The sequence below is a fragment of the Argiope bruennichi genome, chromosome 5 (genome assembly GCF_947563725.1).
Source record: "Argiope bruennichi chromosome 5, qqArgBrue1.1, whole genome shotgun sequence".
Taxonomy (NCBI): Eukaryota; Metazoa; Arthropoda; class Arachnida; order Araneae; family Araneidae; genus Argiope; species Argiope bruennichi.
This window is the reverse complement of record NC_079155.1, coordinates 105520822-105543614: the sequence shown is the minus strand read 5'-3', so window position 1 is coordinate 105543614 and position 22793 is coordinate 105520822.

Sequence of the window (22793 nt, the reverse complement as noted above, 5' to 3'; positions counted from 1 at the left end):
TTGGATCGAAGGATTTAAATATGGATTTAATATAATTCAAAACTTTTCAATCAGTCAAGTGACGTGGAGAATTTTCAAGGATAGCGAGTAATTTATTATTAAAGTACATACAATTCCTTTTCTTCCAATTTTTGAGTAATGGAGGTGAATCATACAAAAATAGATCTTAGTAATACATTATGTAGATGTATGACATAATATCTATTCTTGGTATGATATCAATCCAACACTTTTCAGTCAGTCAAGTGCCTTGCTTGGAGAAATTTCAAGGATAACGATTATTAAATAGGATATACATTATTAAAGTACATATAGCTCCTTTTCTTCTAATTTTTGAATAATGAAGGTAAAGAGTATAAACAGACGACAAAATCCATGAAGATTCCATCTCCAATTGTTTCTTTTGTGCCATTCTTCCACTCACTTAAACAACGGTGATCTTATACATGCACTTTATTCACACCATTTCAGTTTTTATAACCAAATTTATATAAATCCTTGGGAGTGTGAATAATACAGAAAAAAATATGCAGGCATCAAATTTTAACTTTTTAGGTACTATATGTAAAAAAAAATTCCTTGCGACAAATAATAAATTGGGTAACACATGTATCACATGCAGATTTTAAGCCCCTATGGCTTATTAATGAGTAAATTTTAAATGTGATATGATAACTTATTAATTTTCGTTGTTTTTCGGGGATATTATGACTGCATTTTTCAAAATGATGCATAAAATACTTGCTACTTGATTATGCTCAAATCCATTAAAGATCGTTCTTTTCTTATATTTATTTGAATACATTCATGATTTAAAAATATATATATGTTTTTATGTATTTACAAAAAGATTCAGCATACGCTTAGTTCTCCCACACACTTTCTGTTAATAAAATATCACTTTCAGAGTTGATTTATTCTTAAAGTACTTACTTAGGCTTTTACTCACAGCATGCTCAGGAAATTATTCTATCGTCTTTTTATTGGCGATTTCTAAAATGCAAGCGTTGCCTTGTGTATTATGCATTTCTTCAGTACTCTTGAATTATTTAATAATTTACATTTCGATCGGAAGAGTGACTTTTCCAAACAACTTTAATCCAGAATTTATAGTCATTCATTCAAAATAGTAGTATTTTGATGTCTTTTTCGTTTTTGGAGGCATTACAGGAAACAGTCTAGACGCGTTTTCCCAGATGGTTTTTAAAGTTAATATTGAGCGACTTTTTTTTTTCCAAAATTGGTTTCAAATCCATCTTTATTCTATGCTGCTATTAGACTTTTAAATCCCAAATTTGGAACAATGAAATATAATTGTTTTCATCTAAATGCTATAGCACCGTACATAAATAAAATACCAAAATTTCATTTTTAGCGGTCTGGAAATTTTCATAAATATTTATCAATTCTTTCATCTTAAAATTTGATTTTTATGGCCATAGAGAATTTCTATAATTTAAATTTTCAACAGAAAAATTTCGAAACAAATTAGCATGATTGAATTTTTTTTAAAGGAAAAGAAATTCACGTTTTTTGTTTATAAAAAATTGTTAAAATGCATCAAAAGTATAAAAGTCAAATTTGAACCAAAGAAGTCAAATCTACATGACATATGCTTTATGAATAAAAGAGGATAGATTTTTATAAAGCAAATGAAAATTTTCTTTTAGTTGAACAGCTAAAAAAAGCTGTTTCTTGTGATTCAATGGGGGAAATGGTAGGGTTCTCCAGCAACTAACCAACATTTTATATATATATAGTGGACTTTCTGCTGTTCAAAATTTTTTATGGGAAATAAGAGACTTTTAATTCTTAAAAAGTCGCGAAATTAACTATATTGTAAGAACTAGCATATTCAGTTCAAGATATTAATCTCTGACAAGAAATTTTTTTATATGATTATATGATACTTATCAATTCAGATATGATACTTATCAATTGACCTCAGTTTGATCAGAATGTTATTTCAGAATTATTTCGCAATCCATTAATATAAAATTCTAGTAATACATGAAAAGGCTATTTCCTTCTAGATACGAGAATTAGCGGCATTTGTGAACTGCGGAGAAAAAAAAATGAATGTTTTGAAAAAGACAAGAGTTATCGTTATATCTTTAATAGGTAAAGGAGATCTGAGGATTCTTCTAGAGAATTCACTGTGATCTCATACCATGAAGGTAGATTATATAAACCTTAAAGAGTAGCTCAAATGAATCTCTGTTCCCTTCTCTCATTGAGTGTGTTACAAACTTTGTCTTCTTGGATGTATTTTTGTTTCATGTTTTCTGGATCTGTTGATTGAAGTAGCGTTTCCATTATCCATCTTGTTAAGCTGTATATACAGTATATGCAAAGGATGATTTCGTTAACATGACCGATAAAAGTGCGCAGTTCTAGATCACAATATTTTATTTTTTATCGAAATTCAATCATAATTTGCTACTGTAATATTATATTTAACAATGACGAAGAAAGCAGTTTTGAATAAAAGTGATTTTAATTCTTCGAGTACATATTTCGTTTTTCATGAGTTTTTTTACTGTTTTTTACGACACATGTTTAATTAAAATTTCTGTTACCAATGATACTTTCCGGGAATCTTTCGATATTATCATGAGAGTATTTGGAAATTTTAAATCCATTCGCATTACGTATTACTTCTGAAAAACTATTGTGAATGCCTTTGCTAAATAAATTTGTATATGATTTCTGAATCAAGAGAAAGATGAATCTGTATATGATTTCTGAATCGAGAGAAAGATGAATCTGTATATGATTTCTGAATCGAGAGAAAGATGAATCTGTATATGATTTCTGAATCGAGAGAAAGATGAATCTGTATATGATTTCTGAATCGAGAGAAAGATGAATCTGTATATGATTTCTGAATCGAGAGAAAGATGAATCTGTATATGATTTCTGAATCGAGAGAAAGATGAATCTGTATATGATTTCTGAATCGAGAGAAAGATGAATCTGTATATGATTTCTGAATCGAGAGAAAGATGAATCTGTATATGATTTCTGAATCGAGAGAAAGATGAATCTGTATATGATTTCTGAATCGAGAGAAAGATGAATCTGTATATGATTTCTGAATCGAGAGAAAGATGAATCTGTATATGATTTCTGAATCGAGAGAAAGATGAATCTGTATATGATTTCTGAATCGAGAGAAAGATGAATCTGTATATGATTTCTGAATCGAGAGAAAGATGAATCTGTATATGATTTCTGAATCGAGAGAAAGATGAATCTGTATATGATTTCTGAATCGAGAGAAAGATGAATCTGTATATGATTTCTGAATCGAGAGAAAGATGAATCTGTATATGATTTCTGAATCGAGAGAAAGATGAATCTGTATATGATTTCTGAATCAAGAGAAAAAGATGTCAGAGATGGATGCCAGTGTCATCCAATAATTTAATCAAGCCTACATTTCATAATATATCTAATTACAAACTTTTTAAAATTGAATTGTCATATAATATTTTTTTATTATCCTGAAATATGCCTTATGGCTTCTTAAAGAAATTCGCACAACGCATATATGTATTTCAGAAGAGCATGAATTGTTTTATTAAAATAAATATTTAATTATTTTCTTCGAAATTGTGGGAGAAAATAATTCATTGAAAATATTTTGAAAGATAAATCTGATTAGGGCTGGTTGCAGAAAATTTTTTCTTGTTTACATTTGAGCTGAGGAAAATTTTTCATTATTCTCCTTACAAGAACTAGCTAAATATGTTTTTGTCTGCAGATAAGATTTTTTTCCCTGGCGTTTATTACAAGAAGGAAATAGCTGTTCATCAAATATCATTCTTAAAACACTGTTCAAGTAAAAGAAAAGTGTATTTTAATTACATTAATGGTTGGCAAAGTCTGAAATGATACCCAACTGACTTAATAAGATATTCATGATTTTTTTTTTGAGATATTGTCATGTAGGTTCTTTAGTGTGGAACGCAATGATGCAAACAAGAAGTAGAGCTAAACCAATTTATTAACTCAACTCTGAACACAGTGACTGACAGATCTTCTGCTTTTATACTAGCAAGGAAAGTTCCAGAATATTTTTCTGGGGACAGTAAGAAAGGTCCAGAACACTTGTCTGGTAAACTAAAGAAAAATCCCGAATCTTCTGGAACATGAAATAAAGGAAAACATAAAATCAAGTAATTAAATATTTACACAGACTGAATCGCATTGTCTCTAGCGGGATTCGAACTTACGATCTCTTGCTTAAGAGACCAGTGCTATGACCATTCGGCCATGGAGAGTCGACTGCCTCTTTTCAATGCGGCAATATTTTCTACTAAAACGTATATGTGGTTTGTACACAGTTTTAACTCAAGACTTACATTTTTGTAGTTGCTGCAATGTTTTACTAAAGTTTTTGTATCCTAAAGATTTTTATTGTTATTTTTAATGTTATAATGCATATTTAAATTCAAATTCATCCATCAAAGTATTCAATCGCGTTCTTTTACCAGAGTTGAAATTAAGATAAAAACTAATTGCTTTCTTTGGGCATCAACTCCGGAATAGGGTTTTCACTTCCAATTTATATATCGAAGAAAATATTCATTAATTTTCATCTGCAGTAATTTGTTTCAGATTGCTTCAATCAAATTCTTGTTTTTCAGTCATATCAAGAAACTAAGTAAAATCTTAAAATATATTACAAATTAATTTTAACAGCATAAACAGTCGATCGTGGCGAGAAATTCAGTCGCTAAAAAAAGAAAAGTTTTCATGAAGTTAAAAAAAAAAGTCCTCTTGGCAAGCTGGAAGGTAAGGTTTGATTCCTTTACGTCTAAATTACTATGTGCCAACATAAATTGCTGATGTTGCCAGATAGTAACTTAGTCAGAATTAGGGCTTGAAAAATCTCTTTTCAGCCCGTAACTTCTAAAATATTGCAGCTAATTTGGCTAATTGGATATATTTGTCTATCTTCAGTATTAAGAAAGTTATAGTGAAATGAAAATTTCAATCCCCCCACCATTTCCACCCCTTTTGAACAAGATGGGCAATTTACGAACACATCCGAGATATTTGCTTTTCTAACAACATATTCTAAGTCAATTAAAAACCAAACAAAATTACTCTGGTTATCCTCTTCGCATGATAACGTGGTCAAAACGTTATACGCTATATAATATAAATTTTGTATAAAAGGGTGGTTTTTGGTTCAAGGGACCATGATAGGTGATCTGCAGAAATAGAAGAAAGAAAGATCTGCAGAAATTTTAGACGTATCATAAGAATCGTTGCAATAGGTAGTCTTCCAACAGAAATCGACCTAAAAAACTGCTTACTTTGAACATCAAGTCCGGAATAGGATTTTCACTTCCATTTTTATTTCGAAGTATATATTCTTTAATTTTTATTCATAGTAATTTATTGCAGGTTATTTCAATTAAATTAATATCTTCAGTCATATCAAGTAACAAGGGGAAATCTTTAAAAAATGGACTGCATATTATCATTAAATAGTCAATATTGGCGAGTAATTTGGTCGCCAAAGAAAAGTCTTCATGAAATAGAAAAAAAAAATGTATTTAAAACGCGATTATAATTACAAATCATTTGAAGTTTATCACTGAGGTTTATAAAAATTTTCTAAGAAAATATTAGTATGTTTATTACATTAATAAATTTATATTTTTGAAACTTATTTTCATTTGATCATCCCTTACTCTTTAAAAAAAAAAAAATCTAAAATTGTAAAGGAAAATGGTATTATGCAAAGCCTGGAGAAAGGGAAATATCATTTTTTCTTGTTGTTGGTCAAACTAAACAAACTCCTCCAGGAGTATCTCTAACGTCTAATACCAAAAGAATATCCTTTGCTGCCAAGGAAAAAAAAATCCAGAAGTTATATTTCCTGAAATTTCTTTTTCTAACTTTACCCTTCTAGCAATATAGTTCTCCCGCTGTGGCTCCCAGAAATACACCATTTCCTGCGAAGAACAATATCCACCGGGAATTGAAGAAAGGAGAAAACGAAAGCCTATTTCCTTTAACAAGCTTTAAAATGCTTAGGAATTATGGATGAGATATTTCCGCCAACAGACAGTTCCACAGATATCTTAAGAGTTCTTTATATTTGTGTAGCAGGAGATGTTCTTTCGCCAAGTTTCCACAGAAAAACTTTTAATGGGATATCTGGAATGCAATAATGGTATTTAAAAACAGCTGGAAAGCGATGTTAGGACAACAGGAATTCAATTAAATGAAATTCTATTTCTGTGGTAACATCGAGGATATTGTATTGATTACAAGAAAACGTAAAACTGAATGTTGATATAAAATTTGAACAGGAAATATTTGTTTGGATCTTTAAACAGATTAATTGATTATTTTTAATGGGATATTTTTCCCCTAATAATCCTATAAGAAGTGACATTAAGAGTAGGGCTAAGAAATGACGGAAATTCATCATCGAGATATATCGTCCAACATATATCGATATTTTTCGATATATCGTGATATCAATATTTATTTATAGCAATTATAAGATACAAATATCATCTTTTCACATATTGACTAATCAAAACGACTCCAAATAAAATATTTGGAGTCGGGGTCAATTTATATAATAAAAAATATTTGTTTTCTTTTGAGTAAAAATAGTTAGAAAATAATTTTATTAACTCCTTTAATAAAGTGTGTCAATGCCAAAGCAATGTCTGCATGTTACAATTTATAACAGCATTTTTATATAAGACAGCATTTATAGAAATATTAACAAATCCTGTATGAAGATCAGGAGAGCAACAAAAATAAACACAAACCGTTAAGCAACTTTGAAAACTTAAATTAGTTTTGAATATATATTTATTGTATCACGATTTATCGCGAACCGCTTGGCGAAAACTGAAATTAATGGAATTTCATTTTTTTTGCTAGTTAGTGACCTTAAGTGTGAAAATGCGAACTGCGAATAAAATTGTGAATTTAATCTGAATTAATCTTTTTTGTTTTATTTCTGAAGATGGATATTTAGCGATTAAACAAGGCAGCCTAAAGCCTTTTGACAACAGCAATTATTTTTCCATAATAGTATAATTCAGTTAGGCAACAGAAAACAGTTGTTCCAAAATAACGTGCTTAAAACAAGTACATTTATATACTAGAATATGACAATATTTATAGAAATATTAACAAAAATTCTGTTTGAAAGTGAAAAAGAATGAAAAGCAACAAAAATTGACACTAACTGATAATCAAAACGAATCGATACGCAAATGGTGAATATCGATTTCATCATCATGATTTCATCATTCACGATCATGATTTCGATTTATCGATATTTTTCGAAAACTAGGATCTAAAAATCGATTGTTTTTTTATAAATCGAAAATCAGCACAACTCTAATTAGGTGCAAAATCATTTCATACCCAAATTATAGACTACATATGCTCTTCAACAATCTAATTTCCGAAACCAATATACAGCTTCATTAAATTGTCTGGAAGCAAAAACCAATCCTTTTCTAAAATTAACTTTTTTCAAAATATAAGAACAAAAATGCTCATTCTTTCTTCATAGACAAAGTTTTCATAATGAAATGTATGAAAAGGAACAAAAGCACGAGCTGAAATTCATCTATCAAGTAAAAGCACTTGGAACTTTCTAAAACTGATTATTTTAATAATCGTTTGCAAGAAATAATATAAAAATAAAGTGAATAAAAAAAGAAGTTAACTTTGGTCCACGTGCATGCAATTACAATTCAAAGTAAATAAAGGTTTGTTTCTTTTGAATGTGGCAATGTTACTTCGCATCCTGAAGTAATGCGAGGGATATTTCATGATAAATATGGATTTTAACCATGGTCTAATAAAGAATATATTCAAGCTGAATTATTTCTCTACAAATCCCATTCTATATAGAAGAAAGCCGTTTTGATCTCGGCATCGGACGGTAAATATTTGGTTGGCTCGATTTTTGAAAGTTAAATCCTCAAATCTTGAAATCGAAACATTACCACGAGGTCACCGAATATGAATATCGTCGAATAAAGAAAAACAGGCAATTACATGACTGAGTATATAACTTGCCAAATTAATATTTAACTACAATAAATGTATATCATACAAAATTCACATGAGAAGTGTTAAAACAAACATCAAGAATGATTTAAAATGTATTAATAAATGAATTTGGATGGATTTAGAATTTTCTGCGTCATTGTTTTATTATTGAGAACCTAATTTCATTCCTTTTGTTATGGTTAATAAGAATAATTTCTTTTTTTTTTTTTCGAAAAATTCAATACATCAATCAATTATTTATCCTTATATACGAAATATTTAAAATTACAAATCATCGCAGATAAAATGAAATAAGCGGGCATACTATTAAAAAGTTTTTAATATTATTAAGAAATTTAAACTCATTTATCAAAACGTTCAATCGCGTGCTTTTGAAAATGCTGAAATTAATATATTAACGTTTATTTCGAAGTAGAATTTTCACTTTTGCTTTCATTTCGTAGCATATTTAATTTTTAATTTACATCCACATTAATTTAAAGTAGACTGATTTCATTAAAATTGTCTTTCAGCCCGCATCAAACAATAAGGTGAAATTTTAAACATGTACTCCATGTTAATCATTTAACAGCGTAAAAGATCAATAATCTGAGCGAACCATCTCATCCCAAAGGCAGTTAGATTTGATGAAAAATATTAGTAGAAATATTATACAATAATATTTCTTTATTTACTATGATGCTATTCATTCTGACAATGATTCTATTGATATAATAATCTTTATAAGTATTCTTTAAATAATGGAAATGGTAAAGCTTTTTAAAAATTTTGCATATATACGGAAAATGCTCCATAATTCTCGATAAAGTTTCAATGGGGACGATATAGGCTATCAATAGCGGGAAGCGTTATCCATGGGAAATGGTAGTGAGTCCAGAAACAAATGAAGAGGTTAAAACCAACCTCAGGAGGCGACCATTGCCTGTTTGTCTATTTAGGAAATTAATATAATGCTTAAACTTATAAAGCAGAAAGGTGTACTTATTTAATGCAATACTTGAACGTTCTTCAAACAGTTATTTAAATTATCTTGAAGTTACTGTATAAGTGTAGTGAATAGCTTATAAGCCAGTTAACAGCTACGCTGCACGAGCAATTGCTTTTGTATCGTGGTCATGTTACTGGCCTGCGAACCATAAGGTTCCAGGTTCTATCCTCGCATCCCAATTCGCCACATTGGTGACCTCGGATGATGAACCTTCAACCTTCGTACTGCTGTTGTGGTGCCATCTACCCACAGCAAACAAGAGTCGTCAGATTCACTTGAAGCAGCAACGCAGTCGTCAGACTCTCTTGATCCTTCAATAATTGGAGATTTGGTTAAATCAACAATTTTAGAAGTTTAACGTTTGGAGTTCCCAACTAAAATTCATATATATAATATAGGTTGCACATTCCCGACCCCGACCTCCACGGTATACATGTACCAAATTTGGTAGCTGTAGGTCAAATGATATGTACAGCGCCAACACACACACACGTACATACTCACGTACTGATACACACACATTCAGCTTTATTATATAGATTGGTTCTTGCTTTTATTCTTAAATTTTTAATCAAATTTTTAGTAGTTTTAATGGTTGTCCTTATTTATACTTTATCAGTCTTAATAGATAACTACACCTATTTTATCTGGGTATAATATTTTAACATTTGACTATTTGAATAATTGACTATTATTGAAGGAAGGGGCGCATCGTTTTTTCCTTTTTAAGGATGCAATGGTCCAAGAAAGATTGGGAACCACCTTTTCTAATGAAGTAAAATAAATACGTAGTATAGCTTTTAGTATAACTGAAGAAATATTTTAAACGATTATAAGTGTATGAGTATACATAAAAATCGTATGAACTAAAATATTTCTCCTAGTTGCTGACTGAAATAAACTGACTTGAAACTCGTGTCTCTGAATTTAATCATCAATCATAATATTGTGCAGAAACATAATTAAAATCACATTTTCCATCAGAAAGTTCTTTGTGAGGATCTTGCGAGGCTTTCTCTTTTATCAAGTATGACAAAGATAAAATAAATTGTTTTGGTTTAATGCCAACGAAAACTGACTGATCTCCGGACAAAATCCTTCTGAGAATCATTCGCGACGAACTAAGCGGACATCGGTTAAAAATAGCAGCCCGCCGAGATACTAAACATTTCCTTTTATCTTTATTTCTTTCCATTTTATTGCTGTGGGAATGAAAGAAACGAACAATTTAAATCGGAGTAGAGCTTGGGTAAGATACCCATTTCTTTGTTACACACCCGGCTATCGTCTTTCTACCTTTCCCCAAAGTAGTATCTTCTCCCGACGAAAATGGCCTTTTCAGGCCCAGAACTTCCCGCAAAAAGATTAAGACATCACAAAAACCGGATTGTTCGTGTTATCGCCCAAAGCGTCAAGTAAAGCGTTAAGATGATTTACAATAAAGATTAAAGTTCGCTGGAAGGGATAAAAGAGAATGAAACTAATAAAAAAATATTCACGGTTAGGGTTAAAAAATAAAACACTGACTTGGGGCTTTTGCTTAAATGGAATCCTGGGCGATAAACCACTTGGCGGGTGGTCCTGACTTGAAAGACTCGGCAACAACTGTGATAAATGATTCTTTTTGGAGAACCCGAATATTTTAACTGGTAGAAAAGGAATTGCCTGCAACCCAACCACCCTTTGGATTTGTTGCTCCATCGTTAGGCGAGAACACGTGAGGTGGCAGAAGTTGAACCCGCCATTTGCATAATATCCGGAAGACCTCAACAGTCAGGGTTGAAGTTAAGACCTCAACATCTATTCTGTGTCTACATTTGATTGGGAGACATAAATTTACGGCTGACGCTTCAATCTTCATGGCCTCGGGCTGTACTGCAGGGGTGGAGGGTAAGAAATGAATGGGGGGGGAAAGAAAAGTCAGGCTTGAGATACTTAAATAGAATCTGATATCATGCAATTCTAGTGGCGTTCTTTTGATATCGGACACTAGATCGAATTGGTGGATATGTGAATTGCATGATTAAACGTGAAGATTTATTTTTGACAGCTAAGTTTTAGAATGCAGTTAAGCGCCGTTAAAGCGGAACTATCAGACTGAGAGTATTGCGAAGTGAGACAAAAAGCTACATCCACTTGTGAAGGAAAAAAAAAATTAAAATTGCGTTTTTTAAAATAATATAACCTGAATGAAAAATTTAATATTTAAAAGCAAAGCAAGTAATATACTTATTAATAATACTTTGGTGAAAAGAATTTTTATGAATGATTTATAAAACTATTTTTGACTTCAACCAAATAGTCAATATATCTTTTTATTTTACGATTATGTTATCCAAGGTTATTCATAAAGGCTGCACAGCATGGGTCAAATTAAATTCCATTTGTTTATCAGACTTCCAACATAAATTTTTAGTTGCAACGTCGGTTCAACTATAAATGTTTTGTGTTGATGGGGTTTTTGATGCTTAAGATGCAAGTAAAGTAAAGGAATATGATTGGATTTTTTTTTTTTCTTTTAGCATAATTTATTTCGCTGAGTTAAAAAAATTATTTTAGAAATTTTTAGAATTTTCTTATGTTTGATTATATGTAACTAGTAAAAGATGTAGGAAATTTTTTTTCTTTTAACCCTTTATTTACTGAATTATGCTGCCATCAATTTTTCACCTTCATTTTTGCACTAGTAGTTAAGTTTTCTTGCGGAATTATCCCAGGGAATCCAAGAAAAATATTTTAATTAATAGAAATATCTTAATTTAATTATTAATTAAATATTTTTAATTCCTACTTTTAGCTTATATTAACTTCTTGCTATTTGGGTTATATTCTCCGTGTTCTTTAGAATACCATCAGCAAAAATTGTCATATAACGAAGATATCATATCTAAAATCTAAAAATCACATTTTCTGAATCATATTTCAACATAATTCAAAAACATAATGAACTGAACAAATTAAATCTGCTTTTTGGTTTGTGTCGAAATTAAACAATTATTAAATTTTTTTGTAATTCATATTCGATTAAAACTGGAGGTCAGAACAGTATATTTTGCTTATATTTTGTGAAATATAATTAATTTATCAGTCATTGCCGATTCAAAATCAACTTAAAAAATTCTGTTCTCTCGTCAAGCGAGGGTTTATTCATTGTTTTAAAGATTCATAAATGAATACCAGATCCCCTAGTAATCCAACGTCAGAAAATGGGGAAAAATTTATATTAACAATGGTATGAAATCCATTTTGCAATTTTTCAGAACTTCATTGCATAAGCGGAAATGGATATCATTTGTAAAATGTGATTTTCCGTGCAGGAATATCATTAAATGTTACATAATCACGAATATTTATCTCTAAATACTTTGATCATTTATAAGTCGTAGTAGTATTCTAGTTCTTTCGACCTTTATTGGTTGCAAAAACCGTTTACTTGCTTCCGATTGGATGGTAGAAATGGCTTCTGGCATTTTTTCTGTCATCCCAGAATTCCATATGTGACGAATGCTAAAAACAGAACATCCATGCCTAAAGGCGATTCCAAAACTGATCGTAATTTCTTATTATATATTAATTATGTTGAATGCTAATAAATATTATTTTAATAAATATAAAAATTTCAACATTCCTTAAATGATTCAACAAAATATTAAAAAAAAAAATTCTAAACTAAGCTTTCAAAAACTAAAGATTTTTTTGCATATATCAAAATATGCTATTAAGCTGTTTAGCCCAATACTTTTATGAAAACAATGTTTATATAAAAGATTTTTCAGATGAAATATAACGTTCTAATTATTTCATCCTATTACAGTGCCAAAAACATCTGCATTTTCTGATGCAATTTTCTAATTTAAATTATAATTATCTGAATAAAACTATAAACATACATTGTGTATTTATTATTTATAATTGTTTATATGAGCATTAAAGGATGTTGTTTTCAATCTCGCATAGAAATTTATAACAATTACTAGAGGTATTTACTGGAGGAAGTATACATATTCTTTCGTATTTACTGGAGGAAGTATACATATTCTTTAGTATTTACTCTCGGTGTGACGATCCTAATTTCGTGTTAAGAAACTGAATATTTACTCATGTGAGTGCAACCTTTATTTTAAGCACTTAACATAAAATGAAGATACTTTAAACACTTTTATTTAAAACTTTTTGTGTTTGCAAAATGAAATTTCATCTTCTTTTCAAGCACTTCTTGGTAAGCTATAGAATAAAAATGTTGTATATTTATGTGTTTTCATTTGCAATATACAATTTTCATATTTAAAGTTAATTATTATCATCTAAATGTTTTAAAGTTCCTGTTAAGTTCTGGTAATAATTTTAAGGAGCAATATACATCACGATTAAAAAGTAAATTATAAGTAAAGTAAATTAGGCTTTTTATTGCACTTACAAGTGAGTTTTTAAAGACCTGTTTATAAAACATAATATGAAACTCCGAAGAGACAGTAGCCGCGGTGGCCTGGTAGTAAGGTCTCGGCTTGTGAGCCGTAGGGTTTCAGGTTCGAGACCCGATTCCACCGAAGAACTGTCGTGTGAAGGGGTCTGTTTCGCGTTATTCCGTCATGCCAAACGTCCTCCCGCTGGTGTGGTGCTGTGTGGAGAGGGGGGTGCAAGCTCAGGTGTCGTCCTCGTCATTTGACCACGGTTCAAAATTACGAGGTCCGTCCCAAAATAGCTCTAGTGTTTACAACGGGATGTTAATATAACTAAACTAAACCGAAGAGACAGTACTAAGGAGGTCTATACGGTACATTTTTAATTCAATTTGAAACATTTACTAACGATTCTGCAAATGACATCTAATTTGAAGAAACCTCCACATGCGGAGTTCCTAAGATTTAAAAATCACTCTTATTCACAATAGTCTGTTTTCATAAAATAATTCATAGTTGCAACAAAATTCCTTAAACAGAAAAAACGATAATAATTTGAATAAGTTTTGTGTTTAGAAAAACAGTTATAGATATGTACAATTTTTTTAAAAAAATTTCACTGTAATTTCAAATATTTTGTTTTCACTTGCAACTTAAAGACATAAAATTTGGTTCAAGACACTTACACCATCCCAAAATTATCTGGAGCTATCTTCATTGAAATAATGAGCTTATCATTTTGCTTTGTAGAAATAGTTTTCTTATTTATTTTCAAATTAAGTGTCATGGATTGCAAAGGCGGCTCATACCGCCTTTACCGACATTTTCACCTGGAATTTTATTTAATCTGTAATTATAGAACAATGTTTTATGTTAACAAGAAAAATTGCACACTATTATAAGTCATTCCCATGTCAATTATGCTTGGAAATCTTTTGTTTGGTTACTGAAATAATTTTATTTAATACAGGTTAACCTTTTTTTTTAAATTCTTTAATTTTTTGCTCAAATTGAATTTTCAAAATATTACTAACAGAACCAAACAAAATGATTTATGTAAAAAATTAAACAGAATGCATAATATTATTCAAATTAGTTAATATGCTCTGCATTGACGGAAATCAAAATGTTTTCCTTGTATTTATTTATGACCCACATCGATCGAGCATACCTATATAAGGGTATAAGGCTTAAAATGGAACAGTGGGGAATAATTGCAGTAATTGACAAACCTAGATAATAATTAACCCTATCGTTTAACCATTTGGTTATACGGTTTAATTTCTATTTAAATGCTTCGCATAACTTTTGACATGAAAGGGCAAAAGTAAGTGTTTGGAAATTATTTTTTGGATGCTTTTTGACAAACATTTGCTAAAAACATTGATACATGATAAAAGTGGTAACAAAATTGGATCGGAATTGGAGATTTGTAAAAGTACCAAAACGGCTGTTGTATGTATAGTTCTAGTATTAGAAATTCTATCAAAATATTTTTGCAATGTTAAACATATATTGGTAAAAAGAAACTTTTATTGAAGAATTTTCGTGTGTCAATGTAATATTGTTTCATTCATAATGCAGCCATCTGACTGGCACATTTATTTTTTTTTAATTTCAAGAAAAGATGTTTTGATAATTTTTCTCAATTATATGCAACCATTTAAAAGGCATATTTTTTTTTTTTTTTGTAAAAAATATATATATAAAAAAACCATGCATTTAAAATACAAATAGACTACATCTTCTCAACCTAAACCAATGGAGACTATAATATTTTCACGTATAATATGTTTTATTAAAAAACGGAATGTCTTAATCTTTATATAAATTAAAACATTACGCACAGTTCTTTACCACATTATACCCATTACCATATACTCCACTGCTTGATTAACTGTCTTGGGCATTGGTCACTTGTAATTCCTTGAAGATTAAGAGCATATGAGCTGTTTCTTTCAATTCTTTTTTACACATTAAATAGCATATTCAAGTGCCCAAACATATTTAATAGCAAAAATCCGAAAATTATGAATCAGAAAATAATAGAACAAATGATACTTACTGTATTTCAAAAAAAAAATGTTTTAAATTTTAAAAGAATTAATAGGAATTGAATTTGATATTAAAATTAAATAATTTATCATAAAATAATTTGCTTCGAAGTTACAATGGAACAAAGTTAAACATATCATCATCATTTCTCATTAACTGAAAATGTTATTAACTTTTATGCTTTGAAAAGTTGATGGTATTTTTTTCCCCTTACCCTAAAGAATAAGTGGACAGATATGGATGGAATCGCCCCGTCGTCTAATAGGAGATATGGAACATGCATCCAAATGCACACAATGAGTTTATTCAAATTAATATAAATAGAAGTTCCTTCATGCACAAATAATATAGTCCTTATTTATTCCCTTTTGGAAAATACGCTTAACAGAAGATTTGCATAAAACTAAATAAATAGAAGATTTGCATAAAATAAATAGAATATTTAAATAAAACTACATAATTTTTTTTCATAAGTAAATATAAGTTATCCACTTACTCATTACCTCGGGAAAATATTACGATTGATTAGTTCCTCCGTAAGCCTTTTGTTTATTTCTTTAAACTCGACATGCTTCCGATTTGGCAAATCCTCCCATTGAATTATTTAAAACATTATCAATTGTTGAATACTTTAGAAAATGTTCTTTATTACGTATTTAAATTTTTTAAAAGAAATTAATTCCTTTTTGGTGTATATGCAGCTTCCTAATGTCATATTATACTGAATATAAAAAAACATATATTAAAATAACTCGCTACATATTTGTGATTTTTAAATTAATTTAATCTATTTTGTATGTGTGTGCAAAAGCATAGCTATTATCACAAGTATTTTAAGCAATATAGATTCATTTATTTTCTATTCATTGTGAAGACTGCGTAGAAATTTTTTACCCTTTCTTATGCATTGGCGACTTTATGAGCCCGGATTTTGAGATGTTTGACCACATATATTAGACCCGATTTAACATTAATTTGAAATGCCTGACGTTCTGATGCATAATGCCTCATAATGAATTCCGTTTCTCTGTGCAAATATTTTGTGGGAGTAAGTTAGCTATTGCACCATATTTTCCTCTTCAATATTAGATCTTATCTTACCCATTACCCTTACGTTCTGATGCACATTTAATGCCTCATAATGAATTCCGTTTCTCTGTGCAAATATTTTGTGGGAGTAAGTTAGCTATTGCACCATATTTTCCTCTTCAATATTAGATCTTATCTTACCCATTACCCTTACGTTCTGATGCACATTTAATGCCTCATAATGAATTCCGTTTCTCTGTGCAAATATTTTGTGGGAGTAAGTTAGCTATTGCACCATATTTTCCTCTTCAATATTAGATCTTATCTTACCCATTCAAGTCACGTAATAAATTGCTATTTAAATTTAAGTACATACAGCTTTGACGTCGATTTTCACATTATTAGATTTGATAGCATAGTTGATTCATTTTTTTTTGTATATATAATAACTTTAATTAAAATAAATTTTGAAAAACTGCTTTTAATTGCTTACTGAAAAGTGATTATTTTAATTATTTTCTACTTCCTAGTTTTTAACACTGTGCCGTCTGGTGGTACCATGTTGGTGTCCCGCGAAAAATATCTGATCTAATAATGTCTAAAATGACCTGAACCTGTCCTACAGGTGCGAAAGAAAAGAATTCAATCTAGACGTGCGGACGACACAGTGATAATTTCTCATTATTATAAATATTACGAAATAATATAATCAAATTTTATCAGATGACGCCAAAATTTAACAAATTCAATCGATTGGCAAACAAATAAGTTTTATAAATATATGAAAACAATGTTTTATTTTTGAGAACTCTGTTTGAAAAAGAAAGAAAAAAAAACACCTAGAATATCATTAGCTGAATGAAAAGACATTGTGAGATATATGAAACAAAAAAAAAGATAAATAAAATTTTAATAAAAAGTAATCTAATATTTTTTTCTTGATTGATATAGACTTGCAGATTAAATAGCATTCAGATTCACGTCTATGTACATAGAAGAAAACATTGACCATATGAATACCAGATCAAAGTGGCAGGGTTTTGGAACCATTCTTGGAAAAGCAAACAGAAAAAAATATAGAAGAAAGGAAACATTTATTAAAATTAATAATTTCTTTAACTTTTTACATTTTATAGATTTTATAAATTTTATACATTATTTAAAATGATATTTGGATATTTATGATTTGTAATAAATATATCTGGTGATTCAGAAATCCGGATATATTTTAAAAATCATTAAGGCGTGGGCGAATATATATATAGAGGAAAATATCTTTTATAAATTAAAACGGAAACGAAACGAGATATTTTTACAAATAAACATACGCACATTGGTAATATAGTTTAAACTTTAAATTCTAAAGGTCATATAACTGGGACAATAGTCAGAAGATTGCGGACAAATAAAAGCATCTGTGAAGGAATTGGAACTGTTTATCATTATTGAATAGAATGTATACTAATCTCGGAATTAAGAAAGAATTTGAAAGTTGAAAATGATGACTCAAGTACACTACATGCATCAGGTAATCATAAAACTCTGGAGGACATGATATCAAAAATTGTAAGTTTTTTTAAGAGTTATTTGGATTTTTTTTTAGTTATGGAACGGAAATTTGGGGAAATATTGAGAATTTTGAGATTTTCTTTAAGTGGGGGCATGCTTCTCATTTAGCAGGATGATAGATGTACGGAAAAATAAGGAGAAAACTCAGATTGACCAATTTATGGCTGGGTGCCAAACACCTCGAAGAGGATGACAATTTATGAATCATCTGGTGTTATGGTCGAGTTATGCTAAAAACAGCAGTCGGCCACAAGTCCTATCAATACTGCTTCGCACAGTGGTGGCGGAGTGTTCGGCTGTACATAAAAAAGTGAAACAATTTTGCTATATAGGATAACGTAGTGAATTAATAATGTTTTGCAAATATTTTCATGGGAGATAATCAGTTTTATAATGAGCTCGATTGTTTGATGAATTTCACTTATTCAAAGGATTATTTTTAATTATTTAAGAAAACATAAATGAGAGAGAGATTATTTAATGCTATGAAAAATATAATTGTTTAACGCTGATTGTTCCTATAAAACGGAATATGCTTCCAATGCAGAACCATGTGCTAGTTTAAATTCAAACCATGGTAATTTTTTCAAATAACTAAACTAATAAATTTTACTATCATATCAAAACGAATCCGATTTTATTCCTATTATTCATTGTGTAAATGTAAAACAATGTCGTTTCTTCTTTATTGTGTGCGATTGAATAAACCTGTTCTGAATTTTTGAACTGCTGAGAACGTCATGATTGTGAACAATTTGTTTCACAGAAAAGACTAAAACATATGCATGCTCGAGAGTGTTAATATATATACATTTAAACTTCCATTTTGTTATTTGTTTAGCAATTTCTCTAAACATATGTATGCTCAAGAGTTAGTATGAGTACACTTAAATTTTCCTTTTGTTATTTGTTTAACAATTTTCTCTAAACATATGTATGCTCAAGAGAGTTAGTATGTGTACTCTTAAATTTTTCCTTTTGATATTTGTTTAGGAATTTTCTCTAAATATACGTTTACGTAATGCATGTATACACTTAAATTTCCACTTGTGGGATTTTTTTTAGCAAATTTCTCCTATTTCTGTTTTAAACTGAATATTTGAAAAATCTGGCTTTTTATTACCAGTGTTCAACCCTTTGATGAACATTGGTGCGAATAGGATGGTGTCTCTCATTCACCATTCAAGGCGGTGCATCATTTTGATGTTTTATTTATTTATTTTTCAATTTTGATTGGTGAAAACGCGTGCAAAATGGCAAAACGATATAGATTGATTTTTTCAAAGAAATTCAACTGAAAGCAATCATGTATATTTATTTTCTAGAGTAATAAACAAATATTTGTCTAAAGTGAATAATTATATATCGAATTACTTTTCCCAGTGCAAAGGGTTAACTTTTACAATTCTCTGCAAAGAGAATTTTTTAACAGATTTTTATATTACTGATCACACATTTTGAACTTTCTATTAATAATTGAAATTCGAATTGAATTTGCAAACTGCAGACGAAAGATGGTCATTCACCATCAGAAACTGCAATTCAAACAGAACTTATTAGATTTATAACTAAACGACTAAAGCCAGCGCAATAACCCCGTTACTCATTCTCGATAATTTCACCATAATTCTGCAACGCAATCAGATACTAAATAATCAAGAAAAGGAAAGATGTGGGAGAAAAAAAGCACAGTTTCTCCGGAACGGATAAGATCGGCAGCGTCCAAATGCATCAACACTATCAAACATCGCAGCAGTGGGTCCATCCAAGAGGAAAAAGAGTGATAAATGATTCTTTGGTCCAGCAACCTTAGAAAGAAAATGGAAATACGCATTTCTCTTGCCCGGTGCCTCTCTCCAATTTGTTTGCTCGTGCGAATGCTTAGCCCCCTGCTGGCATTGCAAAACGGTCTCGCAGGGGCCGATGGGCCTCTGGCTTTTGTTGATTGTAATTTTCTTCCAGAGTGGTCTTGGTTGAGTTTTCTATTTGGATGATCAGTCAAAGAGTGATATTGCGAAATAACTGCCTCCGTCTGTAATGATAATGAAGAAATCAGTTGATGAAAGCTGTGTCAGGTTTCATTATTGTAATTTACAAAGAAAAATGACCTGTCATCGCATTTTTTATCTGTTGTAGTAATTATCAAGACTGTCAGGGAAATAGAGCGTTGCAAATGGAGTATACTTAAGATTACTTTTATCTTCAATATTCAGAGAATTAGAAACATGGTTATCAAAGTATATAAATTGTTTTCAAAATTCATTTAAAGATTTGCAGTTACTTCAAATATTATTTAAAATGTAATTAATATGAATTCGAGGTGATTAAATATGATAAAGATACTATGAATTCGAAATGACTGTGACTAAAGATAAGATCGAGAATGAAGAACATAGTTTTTATTATTTTGTTGTGTTATTAACCATCCATTTTCTAAAACTCACAAAGACGTAAGTGTCAGGTCCAAACCTGATTTCTTTTAAGATCCATCGTATGTGTAATTAATTCTTTTGAATGCTGACTCTGGTACCAGAAATAAAACGGTCTTCCGATAGTTTGGTGTGAAAATTTAAAGACAAGGATATCCTGATTATGAGCTGTCATCCTTATCTGACTATAGTTTAAGATAGCAAAACTAGTTCCAAACTCAATCATTGTATTGCTTCAAAACAGGTTGTATATATAATTAAGCTATCTCAAAAAATTGTAAAGTGAAGTGCATTGAAGTAAATAATCATTCATGGCACTTGTACTGGCTGCTAGACACTTTCCTTGTTTCTTAAAAAAAAGGTATTTTTTTCAATCCTGAATGCCATTTAGGCAGGCAGTTTACTTTTGTATACTGGTGCTTAGCCAGATTTCGTTTTCAAATGTAATTGGATGTCCCAAAATCTTTAGGAGCAACAGAAGATGCACAAAACCTAAATTTAATTGCAAATTCAAAATTACTGAATCCATATGCTCAATCAAAATGAATTAATCTTTTATTCAATGGCAAATTTGCGAACCAGTGGCAGGCAAGGCAACTGTCTAAGGCTGCTGGCTGAGAGGAAGTCACAAGAGATCTACCTAAAAAATTCAATTTCTTAATTTTTTTAAAAATTAATCAGTTCAAAAAGATATAATGATACTAAAAAGGATGCAAATTCTTGAAGTAATAAAATATTAAGAAAATATTAACATTGTATCGAGCATAAATGGTCAGCTTCCTTTGTTCCAATCCGTTCACTTCGGTACTAGAGGCTCCGTATTATATTCTATTTCAATAACATTGTGTACAAGCGTGCATGCTAGGCAGACTTGAGTCGTAATTGATAAATAAAAACTAATCCTTTTCAGATAATTAATAAAATAAAAAATAATTAACCTAAAATAAATCATTAACATTTCAGAAATGTGAAATTAAATCGACTACTTTATTAAAAAAGGGGGCCTCATATTGTGCAGTACCTAGGGCCTCAAAATACCTAAATCCGCTATCACTTTTGCTTCAGGTAATATTACAATAAAATGATTTTCTACTTAAAGAAGTTTTAACTTTCTTTTGACTGCCACGAAAACTTTGACTTTAAACTTAGTTTCTAAAATTATGAAAGATGGCCGATTGCTTAAATGTTTTTAGAAACCACACTGTGATATAATGGGTTTTTATAGCAATTATTTTAATTCCATGTCTGTTTGTAAAAATAATTCAGAAAAAAAACTGATTTTGTATAATATTTATTTTCAAACTGCAATATATTCTAATTTATAATCATTATTAATATTTAAAATGTGTCATTATTTTTCACTTTTTAAACATTTTTACTTAATTTTGCATATCTTATACTTAAAAGGATGGAATTTAAAATAATTTTTTGCTAAATTGCTAATTTACTGGACTTCTAAAATTTTGCACACTTATTTATATCCGAAAGCAAAAGAATTTTTTTAAATTTAGATTTCTTGATTATTAATTAATCTCTTAACTGTGTTTCTAAAGCGAATAATCTTTTTTCATCTAATAGGTAACTTAACTTCACTTAACTTATTACAGGTTTTATTGTTCAGTAGAGTTCAAAATATAATCCCATAGATTTATAAAATGTATGGAATTCCTTAACATCGTTGGTTAGTTAGCATGGATTGTTAATTGAATCGATACGTCTGCAACTTTTCAAAGCCAATATCATCTAATTAGATAGGAGAGGAAACTACACAGTTGAGAGTTATGTTAATTTACTGCTGCTGAGAGTTATGTTAACCGCTTTATAGTATAAAGCAGTGACGACAGAGACATTTCTCAGAGGTACAGAATATTTCAGACATGTTAATTGCTAGATTCAATAATATTTCTAGTTCTGTTTTTGAAATATATTTCAGACTAAGAAGTGGAATTTTTTACAAATGAAATGGTTTTAAACATTTAATAATGTATTAAAAAATACGAAATTTTGTTTAACTAAAATTCAAGCAATAAAAATTCTAAAAAATTAAACGCAATAGATTAGGAGAGAGGAACTTTTAGAAGTTGATTGAATGATGAAATATAAATTTGATTACATTTCCAGTTAAATTAAATTATATCTGAGTTTCTCCCTTTGATATTTTTTTATATTCATATTTCTAATTAAAATTTCCATATATCTGAAGTAAATAATGGCAACAAAAAAAAACCTTTCAGATTTTGTCGAAAAAAAAGA